This window comes from Bubalus bubalis, chromosome 8, assembly GCF_019923935.1.
Source record: "Bubalus bubalis isolate 160015118507 breed Murrah chromosome 8, NDDB_SH_1, whole genome shotgun sequence".
NCBI classification, from domain to species: domain Eukaryota; kingdom Metazoa; phylum Chordata; class Mammalia; order Artiodactyla; family Bovidae; genus Bubalus; species Bubalus bubalis.
In genome coordinates this window covers 96,418,296-96,432,238 of record NC_059164.1, presented here as the reverse complement: position 1 = coordinate 96,432,238, position 13,943 = coordinate 96,418,296, and the positions used below count along the sequence as shown (strand labels likewise).

At 42.9% G+C, this 13,943-nt stretch overlaps 1 pseudogene; it reads right to left on the bottom strand.

The window, feature by feature from the left end:
* Positions 1-4,816: 4,816 nt before the first annotated feature.
* On the bottom strand, positions 4,817-6,483 carry LOC102401993 (annotated as a pseudogene).
* Between the last annotated feature and the right edge of the window lie 7,460 nt (positions 6,484-13,943).

The window sequence follows — 13,943 nt, the reverse complement described above, 5'->3', positions numbered from 1 at the left end:
TCTTAACATGGGGAAAAATGTAGGGGAAGGCACAGTGCATCTGCTCATTTGTAACATTCAACCTTCAACGCAAATTTCCAAACTCACCAGGCTACTTGGACCAACTAAGGCTATGAACATCAAAGTGATTTGATGGCATGGTAAAGAATCCTCCTGCAATACAGGAGATGCAGAAAATCTGGTATTAGATTCCTGGGTTGGGAAGATTCCCTAGAGGAGGAAATGGCAACCCACTCCAGTATTCTTGCCTGAAAGATCTCATGGACAGAGGGCTACAGTCCATGGGACCACAAAGAGTCGGACATGACTGAGCACCCACATGCAAGCAAGGGATTGACGATAGACTTCTCTGTGTGGAGGGGCTGACATGCTATACAGGAAAAGAAAAGACCGTAAACCACAGCATTAATGCCCAAAGAACAAGAGCGTATACGTTGTAGATGTTTCCTTGAGAAATAAGCGAGGAAGGCCGGGTTCCTACAGTGGTCTTCATGGTCTTCATAGGTGGGTTATAAGTAAACTTGACCTCCCCCATCCACCCAAAAAAAGAGTACAGACTTAAAACACCTATGGAGGAGGTGAAGGGCCTTGCAGAACATGTTAAGGTACAATACAAAGTGAAGACATGCATCCTATGTTAAATGATTACTTTGAGTAAAACAAAGAATTCATAGAGAAAAAGTGGAGTCACAGGTGAAAAAATACATGGAGATCTGCTCAGAAAGGACCTTGAACCCCACAGCCAGGCATCGGATATGTTTGTGCAGTGAAGGTGAGAAGCAGTGTATGCTCAGGTCTTGTTTTATGCTGTCTATTATATTGTAAACCAGAGCAGACTGTTTCTTATTATTACATTTGTAAATATACCCAGAGGCTCTTAAAGCCACAGGAACATCCAATTAAATTAAAAAGCTTTGACCTCTTTGGATGAGAGGCTCTATATAAATCCAAGGTATTGATATTCTTATTATGGCGGATAAATGAAATGTGTGAGTGAGGCTAGCTCAGCAGCAGAATGGTTTCCCTGAGATTCATAAAAAAAGTAATAATAATGCCAGACCTGAGTCTGTGCAGGACACCCAGCACAGATCCATGGGATTTTAAAAAAGAGTGTCTCATAATATTAGCCATGTGGGCAGAACTCTGAAAAAGGAGCTATTTCATGCCCCCATCAACATTGCCTGCTCACCCAAGATATAAAAAAAAGTGCTTTAGGCATGGCTGAGTAAATCAAGGCAGAGCACATAGATTATAAACTGAAGGCAAAAGTCAATGATGCTTTCAGCATGAAAGAAGGAACTATTTTATTTATACAGGATTGGAATTTTATATCAGCTTTTTCAATTACTTTGGTTTAAATAAATCTTACATAAATATAAGCTTAGATTAAGATATACACATATGGTATTCTGTTTGAAGGAAAACAGTATAAGTAGATCACAGTAGGCCATGTCTCTCCCTGGTTGATTTTGTTTTTCGTATTCTCCATACCTGGTTTAGCCTGTGTTGTCTGATTCAGAATTGTGGCTTAATTCAAGTTGCATTTAAGTTTCTGACTGTTTTAGGAAATTGACCAAAAATGATATTTTAAAAATTTAATTTGATTTTTGATATTTTATTTAATTAATTATTTTGGTGACTCCATGGGGGTATGCAGGGTCTTAGTTCTCCAAGCAGGGTAGAAGTTGTGCCCCCTGTAGTGGAAGCTTGGAGTCTTAACCACTGAACCACAGGGGAAATCCTAGTATTTTTAATTATAAAGGACAACCTTGTTGAAAGAGGAGTGACTTTGTTTCTGTGGGATACAGCCTGAAGGCTTATAGCTAAGGCAGCAAGTGCCCACCAGCTTCTCTCTAGATTCCATCAATCAAGAAACACCAAATGCATAGGATGTTGCAGGCACCACGTGAGCCAGATACCTTTGGCTGGGTGTCCCCTGAAGATTTCCAATCAACACCACCAACTGAACTTATTTTTCCTTCTTTCTATCCTTGTTGGCTTCTTCTTCTGTGTTTCCTGTTTCAATAAATGGCTCAAAAAAAAAAAAATCTTGGCTGAAAAGATAACCTGCTACAGAATGGGAAAAAAATATTTGCAAATCCTATATATCTGACAGGAGTTTAGTATCCAGAAAATATAAAAAGCTTTTACTGCTCAGCAACAAAAAGGCAAATAAATAATCCAATGTTTTTAATGAGCAACCTATCTGAATAGACGTTTTTCCAAAGGAGATATACAAATGGCCACACTCTCACAGGAAAAGATGCTCAACAAAATTAGTCATTAAGGAAATGCAAACAAAGACACCATGAGATACCACTTCACAACCACTAGGGTGGCTATAATTTAAAGTATTTTAAAACAGGAAAATACGAAGTATTGGCAGGTGTGTGGAGGAATGGAACCCTAGTGAGAATAGAACCTGTGAGAATATAAAATGGTGCAGCTGCTTGGTGTAACAGTTTGGTGGTTCCTCCAAAATTTAAATATAAAACGTTTAAATGTTCTGGACCTAAAGACTTCCACATACCCTGTGAATCTACTGAATGGCACCAAACTGTACACATTAAAATGGTTAATCTACTATTATAAATGTTACCCAAAAAGATATCTATATCTATCCTAGAGAGAGAGAGAGAGGAGACACATCACAGTAGAATTCTTTAAGTCTTCTTTCATCTAGTCACCAAGTTCTACCCATTTGACCTGCACAATGTTTCTTAAATGTGTCCCCTTCTCAGCATTCCCACTCCCACTCACTTGATTGGGTCTTTATCATCTCTCCTGTCAACTGTTTCGATAGCTTCCCGCTTGCTCCCCCCTCTTACACCACCTCCATTCCAATCTACTTACCACACTAGTCAAAATCTGTCAGTTCAGATTCATTGTACACAGCATTTGTGACCCTTGCTGATATTAACAGTTATAACACTTAGAACTGGACATGGAACAACAGATTGGTTCCAAATAGGAAAAGGAGTACGTCAAGGCTGTATATTGTCACCCTGCTTGTTTAACTTATATGCAGAGTACATCATGAGAAACGCTGGGCTGGAAGAAGCATAAGCTGGAATCAAGATTGCCGGGAGAAATATCAATAACCTCAGATATGCAGATGACACCACCCTTATGGCAGAAAGTGAAGAGGAACTAAAGAGCCTCTTGATGAAAGTGAAAGAGGAGAGTGAAAAAGTTGGTTTAAAGCTAACATTCAGAAAACGAAGATCATGGCATCCGGTCCCATCACTTCATGGCAAATAGATGGGGAAACAGTGGAAACAGTGTCAGACTTTATTTTTTTGGGCACCAAAATCAGTGCAGGTGGTGATTGCAGCCATGAAATTAAAAGACGCTTACTCCTTGGAAGGAAAGTTATGACCAACCTCGATAGCATATTCAAAAGCAGAGACCTTACTTTGCCAACAAAGATCCGTCTAATCAAGGCTATGGTTTTTCCAGTGGTCATGTATGGATGTGAGAGTTGGACTATGAAGAAAGCTGAGCGCCGAAGAATTGATGCTTTTGAACTGTGGTGTTGGAGGAGACTCTTGAGAGTCCCTTGGACTGCAAGCAGATCCAACCAGTCCATTCTGAAGGAGATCAACCCTGGGATTTCTTTGGAAGGAATGATGCTAAAGCTGAAACTCCACTACTGTGGCCACCTCATGCAAAGAGTTGACTCATTGGAAAAGACTCTGATCCTGGGAGGGATTGGGGGCAGGAGGAGAAGGGGATGACAGAGGATGAGATGGCTGGATGGGATCACCAACTCGATGGACATGAGTCTGAGTGAACTCCAGGAGTTGGTGATGGACAGGGAGGCCTGGCGTGCTGCGATTCATGGGGTCGCAAATAGTCAGACACGACTGAGCGACTGATCTGATCTGAACTGAAAGTAGTTGCCAGGAGGAGAACTTTGAAATGGAAGCTGAACTGTACTGAACTGAAGAGGTTTTGTTTATCAACAAATGACTTAGTCATCGAACTTTGCACTATGGATTATATGCACTATATCAAATAATTATGCACCATATCAAATCTATCACTCTATGAGTAGAAATTAAGGCTTTGTGTCATTTTCATATGTTGTAGTATTTCTTCAAATAAATCTCTCCTCTAAACAAACAAAAAAGGCAGGAATCTGATCCTTCTATTCTCACATGAAAAACCTCTAAGGTTTCCCATTGTCCAAAACATGATTGTTCATATTGTTTACTAGAGATGCAGTTCTAAAGTGTCTTTCCAGCTTCCTTGCTAATTACTCCTGTTGTATCCGACTCTCTAGCCATGACCCAAATATGCCAGGACCACCAGGGAATGCCTACCAGGTATTCTTAAATTTCTCTTTTCCTACCTATTTTTACTCAGCCTAAAATGTCTTGGAGCCTAGATACCACATCTGTGAAAATGTGGTTACCTAGCTCCAGGTTTGTTGAGATACTCAGTGACTCAAGTGGTAAAGAATCTGCCTGCAATGCAGAAGACTGGGTTTGATCCCTAGGTCAGGAAGATCTCCTGGAGAAGGGAATGGCTACCCACTCCAGTATTCTTGCCTGGAGAATCCCATGGACAGAGGAGCCTGATGGGCTACAGTCCACGGGGTCACAAAGAGTCAGACACAACTGAGCAACTAACACTTTCACACTTTGAAAGATAGTAAGACATGCTTGTAAGGAAGCTCAGCCTATGGTTATTTTTAGGAAAAAATGTTTTTCAATTCCCCTGGTTAAAATTATGCTTATTTTTTTAGCCTTGTGCAATAACTTTATTATTGACTTTATCTGAAAAATCTTGATAGAAATTGTGGTTTGGTTTATCAACTCTCAGCAGGCTGTTCCTGAGCTCTAAGAAAGCTTCCCTTCTTCTGAACTACTCAATCTTTCTTCTGGACAAGTGACATTTTGGGAATGCTCTACCTCTTCTTTTTAACATTTTTTTCTTAGGCTTCTTCTCATCCACTGGATTCTCTCATATTGCAGGGTGAGTTTTCTTATGCTTTTCCTCCATCATGTCTGCAGTTACATTGTTCTCTACATATTGAGAGGACTGTTTCTTGTAAGCATCCTCATCTTCTTCATTCAGGTAGCACATATAATTTGCAGTATTCTGCCCCATGCTGTGTTTTTAGTGTCCCTCAGCATTGAATTCTTTGCTTTCTGAATCATAACCAGGGAACCACATGGCACTATGAGGGATAGACAAGTCTCCATCGACAGTTCCCTTTCGGGCCCCCCAAACTTTTTTTCCAGTAGTAGTCCTGGCAAACCAGTCAATCCTGAAGGAGATCAACCCTGAATGTTCTTTGGAAGGACTGATGCTGAAGATGAAGCTCCAATAGTTTGGCCACCTGATGCAGAGTCAACTCTTTGGAAAAGACACTGATGCGGGGAAAGACTGAGAGCAGAAGGAGAAGGTGGTAGCAGAGAATCAGATGGTTAGATAGCATCACCAACTCAATGGACATGAATTTGAGCAAACTCCAGGAAACAGCAGAGGACTCAATAGCCTGGCATGCTTCAGTCCACAGGGTTGCAAAGAGTCAGACATGACTTAGCAACTGAACAACAGCGATCCTGGCAAGCTCTGCATCCAAATAACACATGAAGACACCAGACTGACCATCAGTGTTTTCCACATTGTATTCATCTCTAGCCATCTTGACATGGCCTTCATAAATTCTGTCCACACCAAACCTATTAAGAAGCCTGCTGGCCAGCAGCAAGCCACTACAATACGCTGTGGCATCATTTGTCAGGTCAGCCTTCACACCACACTTTGGGAGTTCGTGAGCATAAACCGCACAAGCTGTCATATCTCCTTCTATATGGATGTGAGCAATCTGACAAATGATATCCCTGTTGGTTACATGAACTATCATTCTATATTTGGGCGTATGATACTTATTTTTATCTTGGATTACAAATTGTTTCTGAGCAGAGCAGTCAGTTTTGCCCTCTCTCCGTCTTCTGAATTTAACTTGGTATCTCTTGAAGTAGGGCTTCCTAGGTGTGTCAGTGGTAAAGAATCTCCCTGCCAATGCAGGAGATGTGAGTTCGATCCCTGGGTTGGGAAGATTCCCTGGAGAAGGAAATGGCAGCCCATTCCAGTATTCTTACCTGGAAAATCCCATGGACAGAGAAGCCTGGCGGGCTATAGTCCATATGGTTGCAAAAAGTTGGACCCAAATGAGTGACTGAGCACACTCTTGGTGGTTGTGGTGGTTGAGTTGCTAAGTCGTGTCCAACTCTTGCGACCCCATAGACTGTAGCCTGCCAGGCTCCTCTGTCCGTGGGATTTTCCAGGCAAGAATACTGGAGTGGGTTGCTATTTCCATCTCCAGGGGATCTTCCTGACCCAGGAACTGAACCCAGGTCTCCTGCACCGCAGGCAGATTCTTTACCGACTGAGCTATGAGGAAAGCCCAAGCACAGTCTTGAAGTAGGCCTTATGCCTGACAACTTTGATAAACCCCATCCTGCGAGTCAGAGCACCAACTCTGTGGCTTGCCACGGAGCTGCAGAATTAGCACAGCTCTGGAGGTGGGGTGGAGGTCAGTTCAGTTCAGTTCAGTTGCTCAGTCGTGTCTGACTCTTTGCGACCCCATGAATCGCGCGGCATGCCAGGCCTCCCTGTCCATCACCAACTCTCGGAGTTCACCCAAACTCATGTCCACTGAGTCGGTGATGCCATCCAGCCATCTCATCCTCTGTCATCCCCTTCTCCTCCTGCCCCCAATCCCTCCCAGCATCAGAGTCTTTTCCAATGAGTCAACTCTTCACATGAGGTGGCCAAAGTACTGGAGTTTCAGCTTTAGCATCATTTCTTCCAATGAACACCCAGGACTGATCTCCTTTAGGATGGACTGGTTGGATCTCCTTGCAGTCCAAGGGACTCTCAAGAGTCTTCTCCAACACCACAGTTCAAAAGCATCAGTTCTTTGGCTCTCAGCTTTCTTCACAGTCCAACTCTCTCATCCATATATGACCACCGGAAAAACCATAGCCTTGACTCGATTGACCTTTGTTGGCAAAGCAATGTCTCTGCTTTTGAATATGCTATCTAGGTTGGTCATAACTTTCCTTCCAAGCAGTAAGTGTCTTTTAATTTCATGCTGCAATCACCGTCTGCAGTGATTTTAGAGTCCCCAAAAATAAAGTCTGACACTGTTTCTGCTGTTTCCCCATCTATTTAGGGGGTAGCAAATTCTGCTTACATTTTAAGGCCAAAGGTTATTGTTGAAATCTGGCCTCAGTACACAGGTAATGGTTTAAAGCTTAGAGACAGAGTTCTGGGTGAAGTAGAAAGAAACAGCTTTGTGGCTTTGTCAGGCAAAGGGGGCCATAGTGGACTGATGCCCTTAAGACTGTGTTCCACCCCAGAGTGGGTAGTGAGGAGTCTTCCAGTGCTGAAGGCATAGGGTATGATCAGTTTGTAGACATTCTTCTGATGGTTGGTGCTGAGGTCATTGGAAATCAACATCAACCTTCTGGTTCCGACCAATCTGGGGTCCATGTGCTTGTGGGCAGCATACAGGTAACTTCTTCTACTTGGTGAGTGTCTGCAAGGCAGCTCAGAGGACATGGCTCAGAATATTATCTACAGTCCTTGAGGAAGAACTAAAGGTCCTTGACTTTGCTTAATGGCTAAGTATTATTATTTGGTCTTGCCTGACTATTTTCCTTTCTTTCTGCATTTTCTTATTTCTCTGATTAAGTTTATCCTTTGACTAAAATTTTTCTGCAGACAAAAGGCAGGTGGAGGACATGGGTGGGGGGGTCTATTCTGAGAAGGCCGCCTAGGGTCCAGCTCCATTACCAGGTCAGCAGCTCACCTGAGCACTTAGGCTCAACACATGTGCACACCACAGCCGCCTTAATTCTTGGTTAGTAGCAGTTATGACAAGAGAACATAATGGTTTTAGAGGATGTGCTTGTTCCCTTTAGTCTTGTTAACTTGTTTGAATTCATCTTCATACACTCAGTGGCTACCACAGAGCAGGGACTCCATATTTGTTGAACTGAAGCCTCTTCTCTACTACATTATATGATGAGGCTGAGGCTAAATCTTCCAAAAGTACTTGATTTTAAGGGAAATTACACCAGAGAGGCTGGTAAAAGTCACTGCAGTCATCAAACTAATAACAAGTGATTCAAACACAGTATTTTCTTTAGCAATTTTAAAAAGACTTCACCATTTAGTTGAATTCATTCAAACTTAAGTTATCTTTGGGGAGCAATTGTACTCATCTCACATGCTAGTAAAGTAATGCTCAAAATTCTCCAAGCCAGACTTCAGCAATACATGAACCATGAACTTCCAGATGTTCAAGCTGGTTTTAGAAAAGGCAGAGGAACCAGAGATCAAATTGCCAATATCCACTGGATCATGGAAAAAGCAAAAGAGTTCCAAGAAAACATCTATTTCTGATTTATTGACTATGCCAAAGCCTTTGACTGTGTGGATCACAATAAACTGTGGAAAATTCTGAAAGAGATGGGAATACCAGACCATTTGACCTGCCTCTTGAGAAACCTATATGCAGGTCAGGAGGCAACAGTTGGAACTGGACTTGGAACAACAGACTGGTTCCAAATAGGAAAAGAAGTATGTCAAGGCTGTATATTGTCACCCTGCTTATTTAACTTCTGTGCAGAGTACATCCTGAGAAATGCTGGGCTGGAAGAAGCACAAGCTGGAATCAAGATTGTGGGGAGAAATATCAATCACCTCAGATATGCAGATGACACCACCCTTATGGCAGAAAGTGAAGAGGAACTAAAAAGCCTCTTGATGAAGGTGAAAGAGGAGAGTGAAAAAGTTGGCTTAAAACTCAATATTCAGAAAACGAAGATCATAGCATCTGGTCCCATCACTTTATGGGAAATAGATGGGGAAACAGTGTCAGACTTTATTTTTTTGGGCTCCAAAATCACTGCAGATGGTGACTGCACCCATGAAATTAAAAGACGCTTACTCCTTGGAAGAAAAGTTATGACCAACCTAGATAGCATATTAAAAAGCAGAGACATTACTTTGCCAACAAAGGTCCATCTAGTCCAGGATATGGTTTTTCCAGTGGTCCTGTATGGATGTGAGAGTTGGACTGTGAAGAAAGCTGAACGCCAAAGAATTGATGCTTTTGAACTGTGGTGTTGGAGAAGACTCTTGTGAGTCCCTTGGACTGCAAGGAGATCCAACCAGTCCATTCTAAAGGAGATCAGCCCTGGGATTTCTTTGGAAGGAATGATGCTAAAGCTGAAACTCCAGTACTTTGGCCACCTCATGCGAAGAGTTGACTCATTGGAAAAGACTCTGATGCTGGGAGGGATTGGGGGCAGGAGGAGAAGGGGATGACAGAGGATGAGATGGCTGGATGGCATCACTGACTCGATGGACGTGAGTCTGAGTGAACTCCAGGAGTTGGCGATGGACAGGGAGGCCTGGTGTGCTGCGATTCATGGGGTCGCAGAGTCCGACACGACTGAGCAACTGAACTGAACTGAACTGAACAAAAATAGAAACATTTTGATAGATTTATAGATTGTAATATCATCTTAATATGTAAAATCAGATGGAACATTAAAACAGAATCACCACTACCATTTCATACCTGAAATTTTTCATACTGTCTGGAGTAAAATTTTCTAATGTGCTATTTAAATTTTTCACATGTATAAGTAAAACTGTAAATAATAGAATAATCCATGTGCTTGTTCTGCAAAAATGCTTAGAGATGTTTATTGTGGAATGAGGCAATTACACAAAATATAAAAGCATTGGAATTAAGATTTAATTACTTATCTGATGCTCTTTTTTGTCCTTAAATGGCTCAATAGCGATTTAGGAAACAAAACAAACTTATACCAGTCAGTTATGTATTAATAATGATGCTGTCCATTCTAAGATTTCAAGTACAGGTTTCCCCAGTGTCCACAGTTAGAGGGTTCTGCAGAGCGCGGGCGGCTGCAACAGCGCACGTAGTGTGGGCGGCTGCAATGGCGCACATGCGCGGCCGAGAGGAGCTACCCCACGTCGGAGGTCAGGGGCAGCGGACGAGAGTGCCAGGCTGCGATAGCGCAGGAGCAGTGGAGAGGAGCTACCCCCCTGCCCGAGGCCAGGGTCGGAGGCCGGGAGGAGCAACCCCAGCTCCAAGGAGCGGTGACTGTGTGGGCACAGGAGGGCCTAGAGGAGCTATTCCACGTTCAAGATCAGGAGGGGTGGCGGTGAGGAGACACCCCTCCTCCAAGGTAAGGAGCAGCGGCAGCGCTTTGCCGGAGCAGCCGTGAAGAGATACCCCACATCCAAGGTAAGAGAAACCCAAGTAAGACGGTAGGTGTTGCAAGAGGGCATCAGAGGGCAGACACACTGAAACCATAATCACAGAAAACTAGTCCATCTAATCACACTAGGACCACAGCCTTGGCTAACTCAATGAAACTAAACCACGCCCGGGGGGCCACCCAAGATGGGCGGGTCATGGTGGAGAGGTCTGACAGAATATGGTCCACTGGAGAAGGGAATGGCAAACCACTTCAGTATTCTTGCCTTGAGAACCCCATGAACAGTATGAAAAGGTGAAATGATAGGATACTGAAAGAGGAACTCCCCAGGTCAGTAGGTGCCCAATATGCTACTGGAGATCAGTGGAGAAATAACTCCAGAAAGAATGAAGGGATGAAGCCAAAGCAAAAACAATACGAAGCTGTGGATGTGACTGGTGATAGACGCAAGGTCCGATGCTGTAAAGAGCAATATTGCATAGGAACCTGGAATGTCAGGTCCATAAATCAAGGCAAATTGGAAGTGGTCAAACAGGAGGTGGCAAGCGTGAACGTTGACATTCTAGGAATCAGCAAACTAAAATGGACTGGAATGGGTGAATTTAACTCCGATGACCATTATATCTACTACTGCAGGCAGGAATCCCTTAGAAGAAATGGAGTAACCATCATGGTCAACAAAAGAGTCTGAAATGCAGTACTTGGATGCAATCTCAAAAACGACAGAATGATCTCTGTTCGTTAGAGTCTGAAATGCAGTACTTGGATGCAATCTCAAAAACGACAGAATGATCTCTGTTCGTTTCCAAGGCAAACCATTCAATATCACGGTAATCCAAGTCTATGTCCCAACCAGTAACGCTGAAGAAGCTGAAGTTGAATGGTTCTATGAAGACCTACAAGACCTTTTAGAACTAACACCCCCCAAAAATGTCCTTTTCATTATAGGGGACTGGAATGCAAAAGTAGGAAGCCAAGAAACACCTGGAGTAACAGGCAAATTTGGCCTTGGAATACAGAATGAAGCAGGGCAAAGACTAATAGAGTTTTGCCAAGAAAATGCACTGGTCATAGCAAACACCCTCTTCCAACAACACAAGAGAAGACTCTACACATGGACATCACCAGATGGTCAACACCAAAATCAGATTGATTATATTCTTTGCAGCCAAAGATGGAGAAGCTCTCTATACAGCCAAAAAAAAAAAAAAAAAAAAACAAGACCAGGAGCTGACTGTGGCTCGGATCATGAACTCCTTATTGCTAAATTCAGACTTAAATTGAAGACAGTAGGAAAAACCACTAGACCACTCAGGTATGACCTAAATCAAATCCCTTATGATTATACAGTGGAAGTGAGAAATAGATTTAAGGGACTAGATCTGATAGATAGAATGCCTGATGAGCTATGGAATGAGGTTTGTGACATTGTACAGGAGACAGGGATCAAGACCATCCCCATGGAAAAGAAATGAAACAAAGCAAAATGGCTGTCTGAGGAGGCCTTACAAATAGCTATGAAAAGAAGAGAAGTGAAAAGCAAAGGAGAAAAGGAAAGATATAAGCATCTGAATGCAGAGTTCCAAAGAATAGCAAGAAGAGATAAGAAAGCCCTCCTCAGCGATCAATGCAAAGGAATAGAGGAAAACAACAGAATGGGAAAGACTAGAGATCTCTTCAAGAAAATTAGAGATACCAAGGGAACATTTCATGCAAAGATGGGCTTGATAAAGGATATAAATGATATGGACCTAACAGAAGCAGTAGATATTAAGAAGAGGTGGCAGGAATATACAGAAGAACTGTACAAAAAAGATCTTCATGACCAGATAATCACGATGGTGTGATCACTGGCCTAGAGCCAGACATCCTGAAATGTGAAGTCAAGTGGGCCTTAGAAAGCATCACTACGAACAAAGCTAGTGGAGGTGATAGCATTCCAGTTGAGCTATTTCAAATCCTGGAAGATGATGCTGTGAAAGTGCTGCACTCAATATGCCAGCAAATTTGGAAAACTCAGCAGTGGCCACAGGACTGGAAAAGGTCCGTTTTCATTCCAATCCCAAAGAAAGGCAATACCAAAGAATACTCAAACTACCCTGCTGGGAGCCGGCTTATTGCATATTGAGTGCAGCACTTTCCACAGCATCATCTTTCAGGATCTGGAATAGCTCAACGAGAATTCTATCACTGCTGGGGGCCAGCGTGAGGCACTCCGCCCGTGGCAAAGGTCATGAGGAAGGCGGCTCGGCATACGCAAAGGCAGGATCGAGCCTCAGGAGTCCCCCTGGAAATTCTCGAGCATCTACCAGAGTCTGCCTACTTTCTGCTTTGTGCTTTCACCTACACCTCTGACTTTACGGGGGGGCTGTCGCCCACTACCTCTCTCTGAAAAAAGAATTAGCTTACAGCTCCAGTTAATAATTCCTGGGTGTGACAGTGTTTAACCTACAAACTCCTTTGGAAATCCTCTAGCCTGCCTGAATAGGTTTTTCCGGCCACATGTGATTGTTCAGAGCCTCCCAACTGTGAGAGGCAGGAGATGTTCTAAACTGCCTAAACACAGATTCTTTTAAGTAGTTAAAAGATTGATTAAAAATTGTATTGGTGAAGGGTTTTTCACTTATTGAGCCAATGTTTGCTGCTAAGTCTCCATACTCCTTACCTACTGTGTCCTTGGCAGTGTATTGATTGATATAATGGGTGTATAGAAATGTAAAATTCAGCTTTGTCCAGTGCTTTTTTGGAGGCTGGTGCCTAACTTTGGAATAATCACCTTTAGAGAAAAATAAGTTTCTTAAAATGTTAACAGGCCTCCTGGCCAGAAGATGATGTCAATCACCTGAACTTTTGCATATGCTAAGTTTGAAAGCCTGGCTTCGATTAGAACAAGGAACTGCTGTCCTTGCATGACTCCACCCCTTCCCCATTATCCTCTATGCATAACTTAAGGTATAAAAACTACTTTGGAAAATAAAGTGCGGGCCTTGTTCACCGAAACTCGGTCTCCCCATGTCGTTCTTTCTTTCACCTTCTGGCTGAATTTTCCCTGAGGCGGGAAAGCTCGTCAAGCCTACTAATTTTGCCTGGGCTTCTAAGATCTGACCGGGGAGGCCTTAGTGTCTCCTCTCCTTCGGGAGAACTGGAGGACGCCTGCGGCCTTCGTAGGTGACGTTAATTCCCTGCTTTGGAATTTTATTCAGCCTCTTTTCTTCACTGAATTTTCCTACTGAGCTATCCTTATTCTATTACTCTTTGTATCCTTAATTAAAGTGTAATTAAGCAGTTGTTTCCTGATCCTCACCGACGCCGTCCCCGCTTCGAACTCCCTGGATCAGCCGGGGCTGGACCCCGGCACTACCCCACAATTGCACTCATCTCACACGCTAGTAAAGTAATGCTGTAATGCTCAAAATTCTCCAAGCCAGACTTCAGCAATACGTGAACCGTGAACTTTCTGATGTTCAAGCTGGTTTTAGAAAAGGCAGAGGAATCAGAGACCAAATTGCCAACATTTGCTGGATCATCAAAAAAGCAAAAGAGTTCCAAGAAAACATCTATTTCTGCTTTATTGACTATGCCAAAGCCTTTGACTGTGTGGATCACAATAAACTGTGGAAAATTCTTCAAGAAATGGGAATACCAGAGCACCTGACCTGCCTC